General features: G+C 35.4%; 1 long non-coding RNA gene across 2 annotated transcripts in view; it reads left to right on the plus strand.

The window, feature by feature from the left end:
- Positions 1 to 14,823, plus strand: part of LOC106506028 (uncharacterized) — a 236,815-nt gene extending 221,992 nt beyond the window's left edge. The window contains exons 9-11 of one of the 2 annotated variants that reach the window (XR_014827994.1): positions 6,971 to 7,120; positions 14,092 to 14,144; positions 14,483 to 14,823. This is a non-coding gene — a long non-coding RNA (uncharacterized LOC106506028). The remainder of the gene's footprint in view (positions 1 to 6,970; positions 7,121 to 14,091; positions 14,145 to 14,482) is intronic. The other variant, XR_014827993.1, reaches the window with a different exon arrangement.
- Positions 14,824 to 15,404: the final 581 nt, after the last annotated feature.

Below are 15,404 nucleotides of genomic sequence, written 5' to 3' on the forward strand. Positions count from 1 at the left end.
GAATATATATATGGGTCTTGATTTTGTATCCATTCAGCCAGTCTATGTCTTTTGGTTGTAGCGTTTAGTCCATTAACCTTTAAGGTAATTATTGATATGTATGTTCTTACTGCCATTTTATTAATTGCTTTGTATTTTTTTTTGTTTCTCTTTTTTTCTTCCCTTCTTCTCTTGCTCTCTACTCTTGTTGTTTTATGACTATCTTTAGTGTTGTATTTGAGTTGATTTTTCTTATTTGTTTGTGTATCAATCGTAGATTTTGGTTTTCAGTTACTCTGAGGTTTTGATATGTCTATATATTTACAGGTTAAGTTGTTGATTTCTTAATTGCAAGTGCATCTCTTGTGTCCTGCATTTGTACACTCCTCTTCTCATGATTTCTGATTTTGGTAGCATAATTGTGCTTGGATGATTTTGTATCTTTACCTTATCATTTGTGGTAATTTTGTTTCTGGTTGTGACCTTTTCTTTTCTGCCTAGAGAAGTTCCTTTAGTGTTTGTTGTAAAGCTGGTTTAGGGGTGCTGAATTCTCCTAGTGTTTGCTTATCTGTAAAGCTTTTGATTTCTTCTCCAAATCTGAATGGGAGCTTGGTGGGTAGTCTATCTTGGTTGGAGGTTTTTTTTCCTTTCATCACGTTGAGTATATCATGCTACTCCCTTCTGACCTGCAGAGTTTCTGCTGAAGAATCTGCTGATAACCTTATCGGGGTTCCCTTGTGTGTTTTTTGTTTCTTTTCTCTAGCTGCTTTCAATATTTTCTCTGTCTTTAATTTTGGTCAGTTTGATTTTAGTGAGTGGCTCCTTTGCCATATTAGGGAAGTTTTCAGCTATTATCTCTTCGAGTATTTTTTTCTGTCCCTTTCTCTCTTCTCCTTCTGGCATCCCTGTAATACGGATGTTGGTGCCTTTAACATTGTACCAGAGTTCTTTGAGACTCTCTTCATTTCTTTTCAATCTTTTTTCTCTTTTTTGTTCTGCATCTGTGATTTGCAGTAGTCTCTCCTCCATCTCACTTATTCATTATTCTCCCAACTGTATTCTGTTGTTGGCTGCTTCTAATGAATTTTTTATTTCAATTGTTGTATTTTGCATCTCTTCTTGCTTAAGTTTTAATATCTTGTATTGCTTTGCTCAGTGTTTCCTGTAAGTTATCCATCTTTGCCTCCAGGTTATTTCCAATGTCTTGCATCATCTTCAGCATCAATATTCTAAAGTCTTTTTCCTGGAGGCTGAAAATCTCCTGATCACTTAGCTGTTTTTCTGGTTTTTTTTTCCTCCCTTATCTGAGTTATAGTTCTCTGTCTTTTCATTTCTATAGGTTTTTGGTGTGGTGACCTTTTTGCAGACAATAAAGTTGTAGCCTCTCTTACTTCTGGTGTCTGCCCTCCTTGTGGCTGAAGTTGATATGGGGGCTTGATGTAGGCTTCCTGATGGAAGGGACTGGTGCCTGCCTACTGGTAGGTGGGGCTGAATCCTATCCCTCTGATAGGTGGGGCGTTTTCTCTCGGTAAGATTAGAGGCAGCTGTGAGCTGGGGTGGGGGTGTCTTTAGGTACCCTGTTTACTGATGGGTGGGGCTGTGATCCCATCTGAATTGTTGTTTGGTGTGGGGCTTTTCAGAGCTCATAAGTTGCATCAGATTTTCCCAAAATAGCCACCTCCAAAGAAACACACACTGATGAATACTCCCAAGAGCTTTGCCTCCAATGCCCTTCCCCCACAACAAGCCACATTCACCCCCTGTTTTCCCTGGAGATCCACTAAGAACTGCAGTCAGGTAGTACCAATTCCTATGGAGGCTTTGCTTTGCCCTAGGAGCCATTTCATGTGAAAGTCTGTGTGTGCCTTTCAAGAATAGTGTCTCCATTTCCCCCAGTCCTGTGGAGCTCCTGCACACAAGCCCCACTGGTCTTCAGTGCCAGATGCTCTGGGGGCTCTTTCTCCCAGTTCCAGATCCCCAGATGTGGCAATTTGACATGGGGCTCAGAACTCCTACTCCTATAGGTGGAGTTTCTGTGATAGAGTTACTTTCCAGTCTATAGGGCTTCCTACGAGAGGTATGGGGTTGCTTATGTTGCATAATGGCCCCTCCTACCTCTTGATGTGGCTTCCTCTTTGTCTTCTGGAGTAGGAGATCTTTTTGAAAGTTTCCAGTCCATTTGGTTGAAGGCTTCTCAGCATTTGGTTGTAATTTTGTTGTTTTTATGAGAGAATTTGAGCTCCAGTCTTACTATTCCTACCCAGCATCTTTTAAAGTACTTGACACAAGGTGCCAAGATTTCTATAATTTTAAAATAAAAAAAAAGCTATTGGGATTTTAACTAGGATTACATTGAATGTAATCATACAGAAGCTAAAATCCATTAACATATTATTATGTCTTTATACTTAGGCCTTGTTGATTGTTTTTCACCAATATTTTCACATACAAATTTTATTCAATTTATACTTATGTATTTTATTTTTAGCACTTTTTAAATAGCATTTATTTAACAATTTGGATTTAATGCTTTATTGGTAGTACACAGAAATGCAGTTGATTTTTTAATATTATTTTGTAGCCTGCAAAGTTGTAAACCTCACATACAACTTGTGCAAATTTATTGTAGATTTATGGCTTTTTAAATGTAGACAAAGTCAGATGTTATTTGAAATAGTTTAATTTCTTCCTTTCTAGTCTGGTTAATTTTCTTCTTTTTATTGCCTTAATGCACTGGTTAAAAGTTTTAATACAGTGCTGGATATGAGCTTTGCTCTTTGAGTGAATATTAAATTTTTCCTAATGCTTTTGCATATATTAAGATGATCATTATTTTTATCTGTTATTTTCTTCTGTTAACATGTTTAATTACAATCATGTGAAACACTATTTTTCAAGGTTATTCTTTTTATCTGTTGCTAGACAAGATATTTTAATATTTTTCTGAAGATTTTTGTCTCTGTTCATGAGTATTTTTGCTCTATAGTTTTCCATTCTTGTTCTTTCTGTGTTGATTTTGATTTATTAATGAAATACTAACCTCATAAAATTTGTTGAAAAGTATTCCCTTCTTTTTAATTTTTCTGAAAAACATCATGTGAAGATGTGGTGTTGAAAACACCCAGGGCCTAAAAGTGACTTGATATATTTTTACTAGAAATTCTTTTTTTTTTTTTAATTTTTAAGTAGATGTGAGGCTATTCAGGTTATCTATGCCTTCTGAGTGAGTTTTCATAGTTTGCATCTTTTTTGGAAATTATCCATTTTAACTGTTTGTTGAATATGGGCATAGAGCTGTTTGTGAAAGTTCTTCTGTAATGGACAGAATAATGCACCCCATTCCCAAATGTCCACATTCTAATTCCCAGACCCTGTGAATATTCCACCATACTTGGCAAAATTGACTTTAACAATTAAATTAAGGTTAAATTAAGGACATTGAAATGGGAGGTTATTTTGCTTTATCCAGTTGGGTCTAGTGTATTTTTAAGGGCTCTCTTACGAGAGAGAAAAAGGCAAAAAAGTAAGAATTAGAGAAGGTGATATAGGATGATAAAAGCAGAGGGAGAGAAATCAATATGAAAGTGGAAAGCAGGTGCTAAAGAAATAAAGGAGGCCTCTAGAGGTAGAAAAGGTAAGGGATTAAGTTCTTCTGTATAGTCCCCAGGAGGAATGTAATCTGCTTGACACTTTTATTACTTATGACCTCTATATCTGTAAGAAAATCAGTTTCTATTATTTTAAGCTAGTAAGTTTGTGGTAATTTATTACAGTAGGAAACTAGCACACCTTCTTAAAATGTCTGTGTTTGGCATTATGCCCCCTCTTCTGTTTCTGATATTGCTAGTTGAGTCTTCTCTCTTATTTTGCTTGCTCAGTTTGTTTATAGTTTAATTATACATTTTCCCCCAAAAAAACTCAGTTTCACTGATTTTATCTATTCTTTCTCTGTTTTAATTGATTTTATCTCAACTTTTAAAGTATACTTTTTAATTGTTTTAGATTTAATCTTCTGTTGGTTCTCTAGTTTCTTTTTCGCTTGTTTCTCTAATTTCTTAAAATGAAAGCTTAAATTATTGAGCATTTCTTCTTTTTTAAAAGAAGAAAAAAATTGCATCTAAAAAACTCTAAGCTAATTTCTGCATGACAAGTTGCATTTTCCTTTTCATTGAGTTCAGAATATTTCTATTTGAGAATTACTTTTGACCCATGAGATTCAGAAATGTTTATTTCAATTTGAAATAATTATGAATTTTCCAGTAATTCTGTTATTGATTTCTAACCTAAATCTCACCATTACATAGAATGCACACTATACGTGATTTCTTTTCTTTTACTTTTCTTAAAGTTTGTGTCCCAGAATGGGATTTATCTTGGTTAATGTTAAATGCAAACTTCAGAAGAATATTATTCCCTGTTGCTATGGTGTATTCTATAAATATCACTGAACAACAAAGCAGAATAAATTCAAAGAAAATCACTCCTAAACATATAATAAAAGTGACAAAGATATAAAGAAAAAAATTTAAAAGCAGTGAGAGAAAAATGACAGAATGCATAACACATGGGAAGAATGATTCAAATGACCATGGGTCTCTCATCAGACACATTGAATGACAGTGAAACAACACTGTCAGTTGAAACAGTGAATGAGTTTAAAAGAAAAAAATGAAAACATAGAAATCTATGATGAAAATCATCTTATGCAAATGCAAAATGAAAACATTTTCAGACCAAGGGAAGCTAAGGGAATCAACTGAAGGCAGGACAGCTATAAAAAAGATGCTAAAGGGGTTCTTCAGGCTGAAAGGAAATAATGCTAGTGGGCAATTTGTGTCTTCAAGAATTAAGAAAGGCCAGTAGTTATTTTAAATATTTGGGTACATGTAAAATAGCAAACTTTTTTTCCTCTTAAACTCTTAACAATTAATACAAATCTTTATTGTCTGGTAAGTTTTTAACATATACATACACTGAATTTTCATGATAACTATAACAGAATGCATAGAAGAAAAGAACCTACTTTAAGATTTCTACATTTTATATGAAGTGATACATAATAACTCCAATGAGTTCATGAAAGATAAGATGTGGCAAAGAAAGCTCAAAGAAAAACAGATATAATAGGGATAAATAGAAAAATTTAAGCTAGAAGGATTCAGGAAAAGGGAAATAGTGAGACAACAATGACAATAACAAAACTAATGGGTCAAACAGAATACAAAGAATAAAATGGCATGCTCAAATTCAACCACATCAGTTGTTATATACCAAATGATAATTATCTAAATGCTCCAATTAAAAGGAAGGAATTGATGGAATCGATTCTATAATAGCAGGATCTTACTATATGCTGCCTACAGGGGACAAATTTTAAGTACACAAACACAGATAAGTTGAATATGATGGGTGGAAAATGGTAAACCATGCAAACCATACACATGAGAGGACTGGTGTGGCTATTTAATAAATAGGTAAATAGACCCTGATACAGTTTTTTTGTTTGTTTGTTTTTGTCTTTTGTCAAAATCTGGACTGAAAATTACTGTTCATGCTACAATTTTATACATTCTTTTAAATTTAGGAATAAGGCAAAGGTGCCTATAACCAAAGATCCTTTCTTGTAGAACAACATTGGAACACTTTGTTGACAAGATAACAGCAAAGGAAAAGAGGTATGGTGTGAGTTTCCAAGGAACAAGACATAATTGGCATAGTATTTGCAGTAATATGAGAATTAACAGAGATCCAGAGCACCAAAACAAAAACATCTGTTCTAGAAGTAACCAGTTTGCAACAAAGATTTAGGAGTATAGGTAAAAAAAATAGCATAATAATGATTCTGACAGTTTTTGATGTGCCTCTGATCATTGGTAATCATTTAGGATTTATAGGTATAGGGCTTGGAGAAGAATTTAATTTTAGAGATTCATATCTGAAAGAGGTTAGAGATCATGTTTTTAGCCATAAAAAACAGATTAAAATATTCAGCTTTATTAGCAATTTGTTAGAAAGCAAGAGTTCCATTTATTGAGAGTAAATTTTAGGAGAGTTGTGAAAACTGATTTAGGCTTGTTTGTTTGTTTGTTTTGCCATGGCTTGCTGCATTACCTATGAATGAACTGTGTTTCAGGATTAATGCACTAGTTGCTCTAAATCTGAGACCTTAAAATTAGGGGGTTTAATGAATCACCCACATTCCTTATAGTTTATTGATACAGCTGGTAATGTGACTGCCTTCTGTCTTCCATACTCACACTCTTGACTTTCAGGCTGCAGAAGGGTAAGCTTAATAGGCTAATTATCACACATGCAATAAACTTTTCTTTTGCAACTCTGACGTGTAATCTTTGACAAGTCTTTTGGGAGATATCAAGGACTGTAGTGCAAAAGGTAAATACAAATGCAAGGTATTGGTTAGGACTCTCTGCACCTTTGGAGATGAATAGCTTCCCTCCTAGGACTGTACTGTTGGCTGGGAAATAGAGTTGAGCCTGAGCAGAGCGCTAGTAAAAGCCTTTGTTAAATGGCTTAACACCTTGTTATATAAAGAGAACATAGCCCCTATCTTTTACAGAAAAGGTATCCAAGCAATCCTTGTTCTTGTGCAAATGAACATTAAAGCTTTATTCTTCAGATTTCACCTACAGAAGAAGTATCATGTAAGCCCCTTTCTTTCCCCAAAGTGGCTGCTATGGAAACAAGTCCTGATGCATGACAGAGGAAGAAAGCTAGCTATACTGTGCTTAAACAAAGAGAAAAATTTTCTACAAGATTTCCAATTGTATGTGGAGCCAATAAAGAAGCGACTGGGAATTACACTACACAGCAAATCTGAGGAAGAGATTGCTAATTCAGCTTCCCAAACTACATTTTCTCAAGGCCCATAATTAAATGTGAGCTTCAAGGCACTAGCATAGAAGTTAGATTTGTTCCAAGCCTGTGGGGCTTATAAATTGGCTGCTTTTGCAAACTGCTTTCACTCTTTTAGGTCAAGAGGGGAAGAATTAATGCCTTTGTGTGGTGGAATAAATGCCTTCCCAGTAGCTTCAAAGAAGAGCTTTGCCTCCCTAGAACTTCATGTTACATACAAGGGAGAATTGGTTTTGGAAGAAGTTAAATTGGCTGCAAAAAGTTACAGGTATACTAGATTACAGCACTGTGCTTTGATTTGTATTCACATGGCTCCTGTTTTGTCTTGGACATGATTTGCTGTATTTGCATATTTGGAATTTAAAACGTTATAAAGTTTATCTTTAAAAGCCAAGCCAAAATATACTATGAGCAGAAGAAGTTATGTATATGCTTTAAGAAAATGGGGGGAGTATCTTAAAATCCAAAAATATTTTGAAAAAAAAAACCTTGGAATCTGTTTCCCTAGACTATCACAGTGTTGGTTTAAAGTCTAGTCACATTAATATTTATAATCCATATTTCCAAGTCTTCCATCCCTTTCTGAAGTGGTGGGATCTCTAGCCTCAGGTAATGTCTTGCATTACAATTATAATGCCTGTGGCCTCCGGCAAAAATCTCACTCCTGTTCTGGCCTGCTTGCAAGATGTCCCTGACAAGTCTTGCTGCAGATATCTTTCAGCTGATTTCAGTGCCTCAATTCTAGGAGCTCTGCACCTGGCTTTGCCTCTGCTGATGGACACTAATGCTCATAAGAGTCCCAAAGAGCCAAAGCAAAATTGAAAATCCTAAGGGAATCTGGTGTGGCTACCACTTCATGCTCCATTCAGAAGATGGGACAAGGCTTCTCTATCATGTTGCACTTAAATACAAATGCATAATAAAATTGATGGGAAACACTTATATTGACATAGTATTTATCCAGCACTCTTCTGAAACCTATCCTGTATTATTTATGTAATCCTCACAGCAGCCTTGTGAGGCAAGGTTTTGGGCAGGATGGGCATAGGTTCGAGGGAAGGGAAGTCTTCCTTTCACATAGGCTCTCCTTTTCTGTTCTCTCCCCTGAATGTCTTGGGTATAAAGAGTTCTCTCCACTCTGGGATGGAAGTTTAATGTCTCCTACCATTACTCAACTTTCAATATCTCTAATTTACACTAACCCCACAGTACCTGCTCCGGATGACGTCTTATATGGTCTCACCTTGAGCGTGAGAAGTTCAGCTTTCAGCATTCCTGGGGGGATTCCTGGGGTCACCCTCACACATTCTTCTAGAGCTCAGTCTTGATGCAGTTCTCTCTTTCTTGCTTCCCCTTGCATTGCCATCCCTGCAGCAATCCTGACCTCTGATAATTTGCCACTTATAAGTGCAGCAGGATGGCAGCAGTTAGAAAATTTCTGAGCAGAGAACCTGACTAGTAGTAGGGCTTACCTTGTGAGTTTCCCTTTTATCTAGGATTGCAGCCTGGGTTGGACTATGTTTCAGTGTCTAAAAGCAGTTACCCCATCTATTTTGTCTGGTTTACAATTGTTTAGTTGTTAGTCAGTACCAGTTAGTCTTTCTTAGCCAAAACTATAGCTTCTTAACTATGGAGTGAAGTATAATTTTATTGGAATTTTTCCCCCAAATTATTAAAAGAAGGAGAGATAGCACTTGGGTAAAATTCTATGACTATTCTTCATTTTATTCTGTTAAAGCCTCAGCAGTACATGCAGATCTCACTTGGATATTTTTAAAAGTGTTTTCATGTGCACTGTGTTTAATCACCCAAAGGAAAGGGGTTGAGATATATGTATATATATATATTGTTTAATACCCAGATCCTGGCACAGAGCCCAGCACTTAAATATTTGATGAATAATTAATTGGATGTATAAGTAAATTATTCACAAAGTTTTAAGTTGTAAACTAAATGTTAATATAGTAAATTTTATAGCCATTTTTGGAGATATATTTGCTTTTTCTAAGCTGTAGGATTTACTACTGAGAGTATAGACTGAGAAACAGAAATTATGGCTTAGTGTTAGAAAAAGCATTTGAAGATTTTTTTCCATGGTAAAGCATTATATGCTAAAAAAGCCTAGAGAGACTATGGAAGCTAAAACAGTTTAAAATCAGAGGCTTTAAATCATATTTCCATATTGATAAGGTATTTTGAATGACACCAACATCTTTTCATTGATATGGCATTCTCTCACAACCTCTAAATGTAGAGCCCAATTCTAAATATCCTATTCATGGCCTTCTTTAATATTAGAGTCAGTTTTCCTTAAAACTTATATGACTTGTTCAAGGTCATAGGGTAAAGACTGGGCTGGAATTGGAAATATCTGAACGGTGGAATTAGAATTGTATATACATATCAAAGTTATTCTGCATGGAAATGCAGGTAACACAGATTAAGTATTAAACTTGTATGAAAACAACACTGGCTGTGTAGTGAGGCTTAATAAGGCAAATATCACTCTTAATGTACTTAAGAATTAAGACCCTCTGGGATGACTTATGTTACTAAAATTATATTTTAAAACTGCATTATGTGATTCAATTGCATTTATAATAGACTTATTAAGAGCTTTTAGAATAATGAAAAATACTGAAATTGGAGTTGGAGAAATAGATTTGAATCTTTATTGTTTCATGATTTTTGTGTGACATGTTTTTTTTTTGTGATCTTAAGCAAATTTTAAAGTATTTCTTGGGTATTTCTTTGTTTAATGTGAGAATTAAAGTAAATTTGAGAAAACCTAAAATATTTGTTCAACGTATGTTTGTAGAATGGATAAATGAATATGTATGATAAATATACAAAGCAATTCAAAAGGTAAATTCTTTTTTTTTTTTTTTTTTGTCTTTTTGCCTTTTTTAGGGCGGCTCCCGTGGCATATGGAGGTTACCAGGCTAAGGGTCTAATCTGAGCTGTTGCCGCCAGCCTACACCAGAGCCATAGCAACAGGGGATCCGAGCCGCGTCTGCGAGCTACACCACTGCTCACAGCAACGCTGGATCCTTAACCCGCTGAGCAAGGCCAGGGGTCGAACCCGCAACCTCATGGTTCCTAGTCGGATTCATTAACCACTGTGCCACGACGGGAACTCCAAAAAGGTAAATTCTTAATTTATTCCAAATGCCTCAAGTTAAACTTTGTCATGTCTTAGAGTAAATGCTTCACATTCTTGAACAAGGAGGAAGAGAGAGTGTTATAATCATCCAGTGAATTACTTTTGTCTTTAACATTTACAAGATATATTATCTAATCTAAATTTAAGCGTTTTCCTAAGTATGTCTCTGTTTTTCTTTGTATTACTACACAAAATGCATTCTGCTACAGACTAGTGTCTGGTACTCAGTAATCAGTAATTCACCCTCAAAGGATCTTCTAGTGGCTTTACCCAGAGATGTTAGGCCCTAATTCCCAGCCCATGTCATCAAACATAAAGCAGTGGTACTAAGAAATCACGAAGTTCAGATGATACTATCACATAAATAGGTGGAAGACACTTTAAATGTGATACTCTATGGAAAAGATTTAAACAGCAATATTAAAAACCTGGAGTTTATTCTAAAAATTAAAGTTATCCAAAAAGGAAAGGAAACATACGGTCTATGGAGAGGTAAACTTGAAAAAAAATGAGAAGGATGGGAGAAAGAAATATTGCTAAAATATTTGAATTATTTTCTTGCATTTCATTAATCATTCTCTTTACAGAGGTCTTTTAAAAGTCTATAGGCAGAGCTTTAATTAACATTTCCATGAAGTGAAAGTGTATTTTCTTTATACATTTCAATAAATCTCTTCCAACACAAAGCAGGTTTAATCACATAGAAGGGAGCATTATATATATATTTTTAATTCATTCTACTGATTATATTAACCCTCAATTAAATTAAATTAAATTACTCCTCTGCTCAAGGCTTTCTGTGATTTCTCAGATCATTTCTATGATCACTCAGAGAAAAAGGCAAAGTCCTCACAGCAGCCTGGAGATTTCCATACGTATCTCTTCCTTTTACACCTGAGGGAACTTTTTGGCATAAAGTTAATATCTGTCTTCTTTGGGTACTGATTGCTTAAGTGGTGATATAGATTATAATTCAGCAAAAGTTTTCCAAAGCACACTGATTTATATATCTTAAATAGGTACACTTTATCATATAAGTTATATCTTAATAAAATTGAGTAAGCAAAACTGAGGAAAATGAGAGAAAGGGGGGAGTGAAAAAGGAAAGCCTACCAAACTCAAATACAGTTTATGTACATTCCTAATAAGAGTCAAAACTTTTTTATTCAGATTACTGAATAACAATGAAGGAGGTATATACCATCTTATGATATTGTAGGTAGTCTAGAAATTATGGGAAGTTATACAGAATACTGTTTAAGTCACAGTGATAAAATATTTAAATTTGGTGTATATTACAGGTATCCCCCAGTTTTCAAAAGTTTACTTTACACTGCTTAGCTGTAAAAGAGAGCTACTTTAGTACCTGTTTTCACAAAATGCAAGTTCCTAGGAGGCACCTCCAAGCTGCTTCCTAGTAACTACACTAGCATCTCAGTATCAAGCCACCATAGCTCTGAACTGTGTCTGAGCATCTGTGTTTTTTTCTGGAGTTATTTTGTGCATCCTTTAGCAAGATGTGTCCTAAGGTAATTGCTTCTTTATACTATTTCAGCTTATGAAAAATTTCCTAGAAAAGCTCTAAATTCTGATAGTACAGGAATCCTGTACTTTGTGTTCAGTGCTTTTATTTTCAGCAGTTGCAATAATATTAAATCTATACTATATTCAACTTCTCTCTCCTTAGTTTTAGAATTTTTACATCATTTGCACTAGTCAGAATGGCACAACTCTGGATGATTCTGAAAGCCCACAGTTGAGTGCAAGCTCTAAAATAAAGAACACAAATTGCAACTGACCACCCAGTAATTATTGAGACCCATTCAATAATCACGAGTTGTTCCCTCCAATTACAGCCACTGACTTACCTCAGATATCTCTGGGAAGCATCAAAGGCATCCTTCAATGGGAACACGAAGTTCTGATTTTGCTGTAGTCTGTTTGGAAAATTCAGTCTAAATTCTTGAATTTTTCTCAGGAAGTTATCCTCCAAATTGAGAGTAAGAGAGAATTCTACTACCAGCAGGTATAATACACTCACTATTCTCCCTATACTTATATACAGTTTTGCAGAGCAATGCATCTATGATATATCCCATTGGATTAATTCTACCTAAGAATCTAGTTACTATTGTGTTACAGTTTAATTTTTGCCAAATAATTATTTCTAAAATTTCTAAAGTTGGAGTTCCCGTCGTGGCTCAGTGGTTAACAAATCCGACTAGGAACCATGAGGTTGAGGTCGATCCCTGGCTTTGCTCAGTGGGTTAAGGATCCGGCGTTGCCATGAGCTGTGATGTAGGTTGCAGATGCGGCTTGGATCCCCATTTGCTATGGCTCTGGTGTAGGCTGGTGGCAACAGCTCAGATTAGACCCCTAGCCTGGAAACCTCCATATCCTGCTGGAGTGGCGCTAGCAAAGACAAAAAGATTAAAAAAAAAAAAAATCTAAAGTAAATTTTTAAATTAATTCTCTAGGCATTTTTCCTCAGAGTAATGGACATTCTATTATTATTTTTAAAAAGTGAAAGTTGATAGTATATTCTGGGGATGTTTATTTTAGTAGAAAAATCCATCTTGGTTCTTGATATAAATCAGGGAGATGTTAAGGTTTACTGCGACACTGACTTATATAGGCGATCTTATCTAATTACCACTGATTGCTCCCTTGGGTTTCTAGTGATTAATTATGTCTAATTATTCATTGATTATTTGGAAAATCACATTTGTTTCCTCCAAGAAGGGAAAATAGAAAAACAAAATGCTCTAGAAAAAAATTACACCTATATGCATATATGTATAGAAAGAAAGTTTTGAAATTCTTCAGCAAATAAAGATGGATTAAAGGTCTCATCCATATTCTAAAAAGAAAAACAAAACAAAACAAAAAAACAACAACAAAAAACCTTGTTCTGCTCTCCTAGCACAAAGGAAGAAAATAAGTCACTTTGCTAAGCTGGCAGTTCTTCAATTAATTGCGTATCAACAGACTTCTGTAAAATTGGGGGCCAGGTCTTTTAGAATCACTGTTCCCAATGACATTGATATTTGAGCTGCATCTACCCTGTGCTGTATCAGACACCATTCTAGGACGAGGTAGGGATATAATAGGGGAAATATCTTGTGCTATCATGAAGCTTACATTCCGCAGAAAATTTCTATAAAATCTCAGTAACAAGTGACAGAGCTGCACTGGGAACTTGGACCTTCCAATTCCTAATCTCTTTCTTGCTCCATTTTTGAGTCATGTAGTCAAGCCCACTATTACCACATGAGGATTCTTCTAAAGGGTAAAGATAGAGAGAGGCCATTAATCTGGGCAATGAAAAAGAAGTCAGACTTGGAGTTCCCATTGTGGCTCAGTGGTAACAAACCTTATCTAGTATCCATGAAGACACAAGTTTGATCCCTGGCCTTACTTGGTGGGTTAAGGATCCAGTGTTGCCATGAGCATGGTGTTGGTTGCAGAAGTGGCTTGGATCCCCGTTGCCGTGGCTGTGGTATAGGCCAGCAGCTGCAGCTCCAATTTGACCCCTGGCCTGGGGACCTCCATATGCCACAGGTGCAGCCCTAAAAAGAAAAAAAATAATAAAAGCAATTAGTCCGCCACAGTTCCCTTTTTTCCCCCTTTAACTGTTAAATAAGTAGTCCTCTGCTCAGTTATTAAGCATCTATTCCATGATAACAAAGAAATGATATACCTCTTAAAACAATCTGGTAGGAATAGCTGGAATTTGTTCATAAACATCTTTAGTAAATTGTTTATCATTTTGGACATATCCACACTGATTACAATAATACTTCTACCTAATGCACATAATTAATAACAATTTTTTTCCTTAGGTTTTTTTTTTTTTTTAGTTTTTTTTTCAACTTTATATAATGTGTAGCACTGGGAACTAATCTAGTCACTTATGATGGAGCATGATAATGTGGAAAAAAAGAATGTATGCTTAATGTGTAACTGGGTCACCATGCTGTACAGTAGAAAATTGACAGAACACTAAACTAGTTATAATGAAAAAAATAAAAATCGTAATTAGTGTTTGTTGACTCAATATTCACTTTATGTTACAGTGTTAGCAGGACATGGGTGTATGCAAAGGAGAAGAGGACATTTAGGAAATGAGGTATGCCTTTGCTTCTAATTAACTGTATGAACATAGATACATTTCTGAATCTCAATATATTATATTTAAAATAAGAAGCTGCACCACATCTTGCTTATCAAAACATACTGGGAATACAAAATAATCTGGGGAAACTTGTTAAAATGCATTTCCTGAGTCCCCTTTTTCTTGAAATCTCTGATTTTCTAGGTCTTGGATGGAACAAAAATATCTATAGATCAAACAAGCACCTAAAATGACAGTATTTCAGAGGGTCTGTTGGCAACAGAAAAACTGAATTAGATGTTGATGCTCTCTTAAAATCTTAATTCTTTTTTTTTTTTCTTTTTTCTTTTTAGGGCCACAACTGTGGCATATGGGAGATCCCAGACTACAGGTCCAATTGGAGCTACAGCTGCTGGCCTAGACCACAACCACAGCAACAAGGTAGGGTCCAAACCACATCTGTAGCCTACGCCATAGCTCACTGTGATGCCGGATTCCTGACCCACTGAGCCAGGGATAGAACCCACATCCTCATGAATACTAATTGTATTCCTTTCCACTGCATCACAGTGGAAACGCCCAGTCTTAATTCTAAAGTGTCATGATTTTAAATCCTCAAAACAGCATTGAGGAAAAATCAGTAATCTAAATGTACTCAAAGCATTGCAATTCCATTAATAAACTTTTTTAATGTATTTATTTTTTGTTATTTCTCCAATACAATTTTTTTTTCTACCGTACAGCATGATGTCCCAGTTAACCTTTTCTATTTTAAAAACGGTTTTGGTTCACAGCAAAGCTGAGAAGAAAATAGAGTTTCCTACACATGTACACCTCCCCCAGTGTTAACATCCCAACCCACTGTGGTATATTCCTTACAATTGATAACCTATAATGATACGTCATCATCATCACTCAAAAGGCCATAGTTTACATTAGGTTTCATTCTTGATGATGTACCTTTTATGAGTCTTGACACATGTATAATTACAGGCATCCATCATTGTAAAGAATAGTTTCACTGCTGTAAAAATACTCTGTGCTCTGAGTCAGTAATGTAGATATAATTAAAACTTCACTACAATTCCATTGGTAAACCTAAAACATAGGTTATTCTTTAAGTCTATCTTTTTTTTTTTTTTTTTTTTTTTTTTTTTTTTTTGGTCTTTTTAGGGCTGCACCCACAGCAGCATATGGAGGTTCCTACGCTAGGGGTCAGATCAGAGCTGTAGCTGCTGGCCTACACCACAGCCACAGTAACGTGGGATCTGAGCC

Source organism: Sus scrofa, chromosome 14, assembly GCF_054392235.1.
Source record: "Sus scrofa isolate SSC_HxYL_T2T_F1_AM1 chromosome 14, Sscrofa_HxYL_maternal_Yorkshire_Landrace_v2.0, whole genome shotgun sequence".
In the NCBI taxonomy this organism is placed as follows: Eukaryota; Metazoa; Chordata; class Mammalia; order Artiodactyla; family Suidae; genus Sus; species Sus scrofa.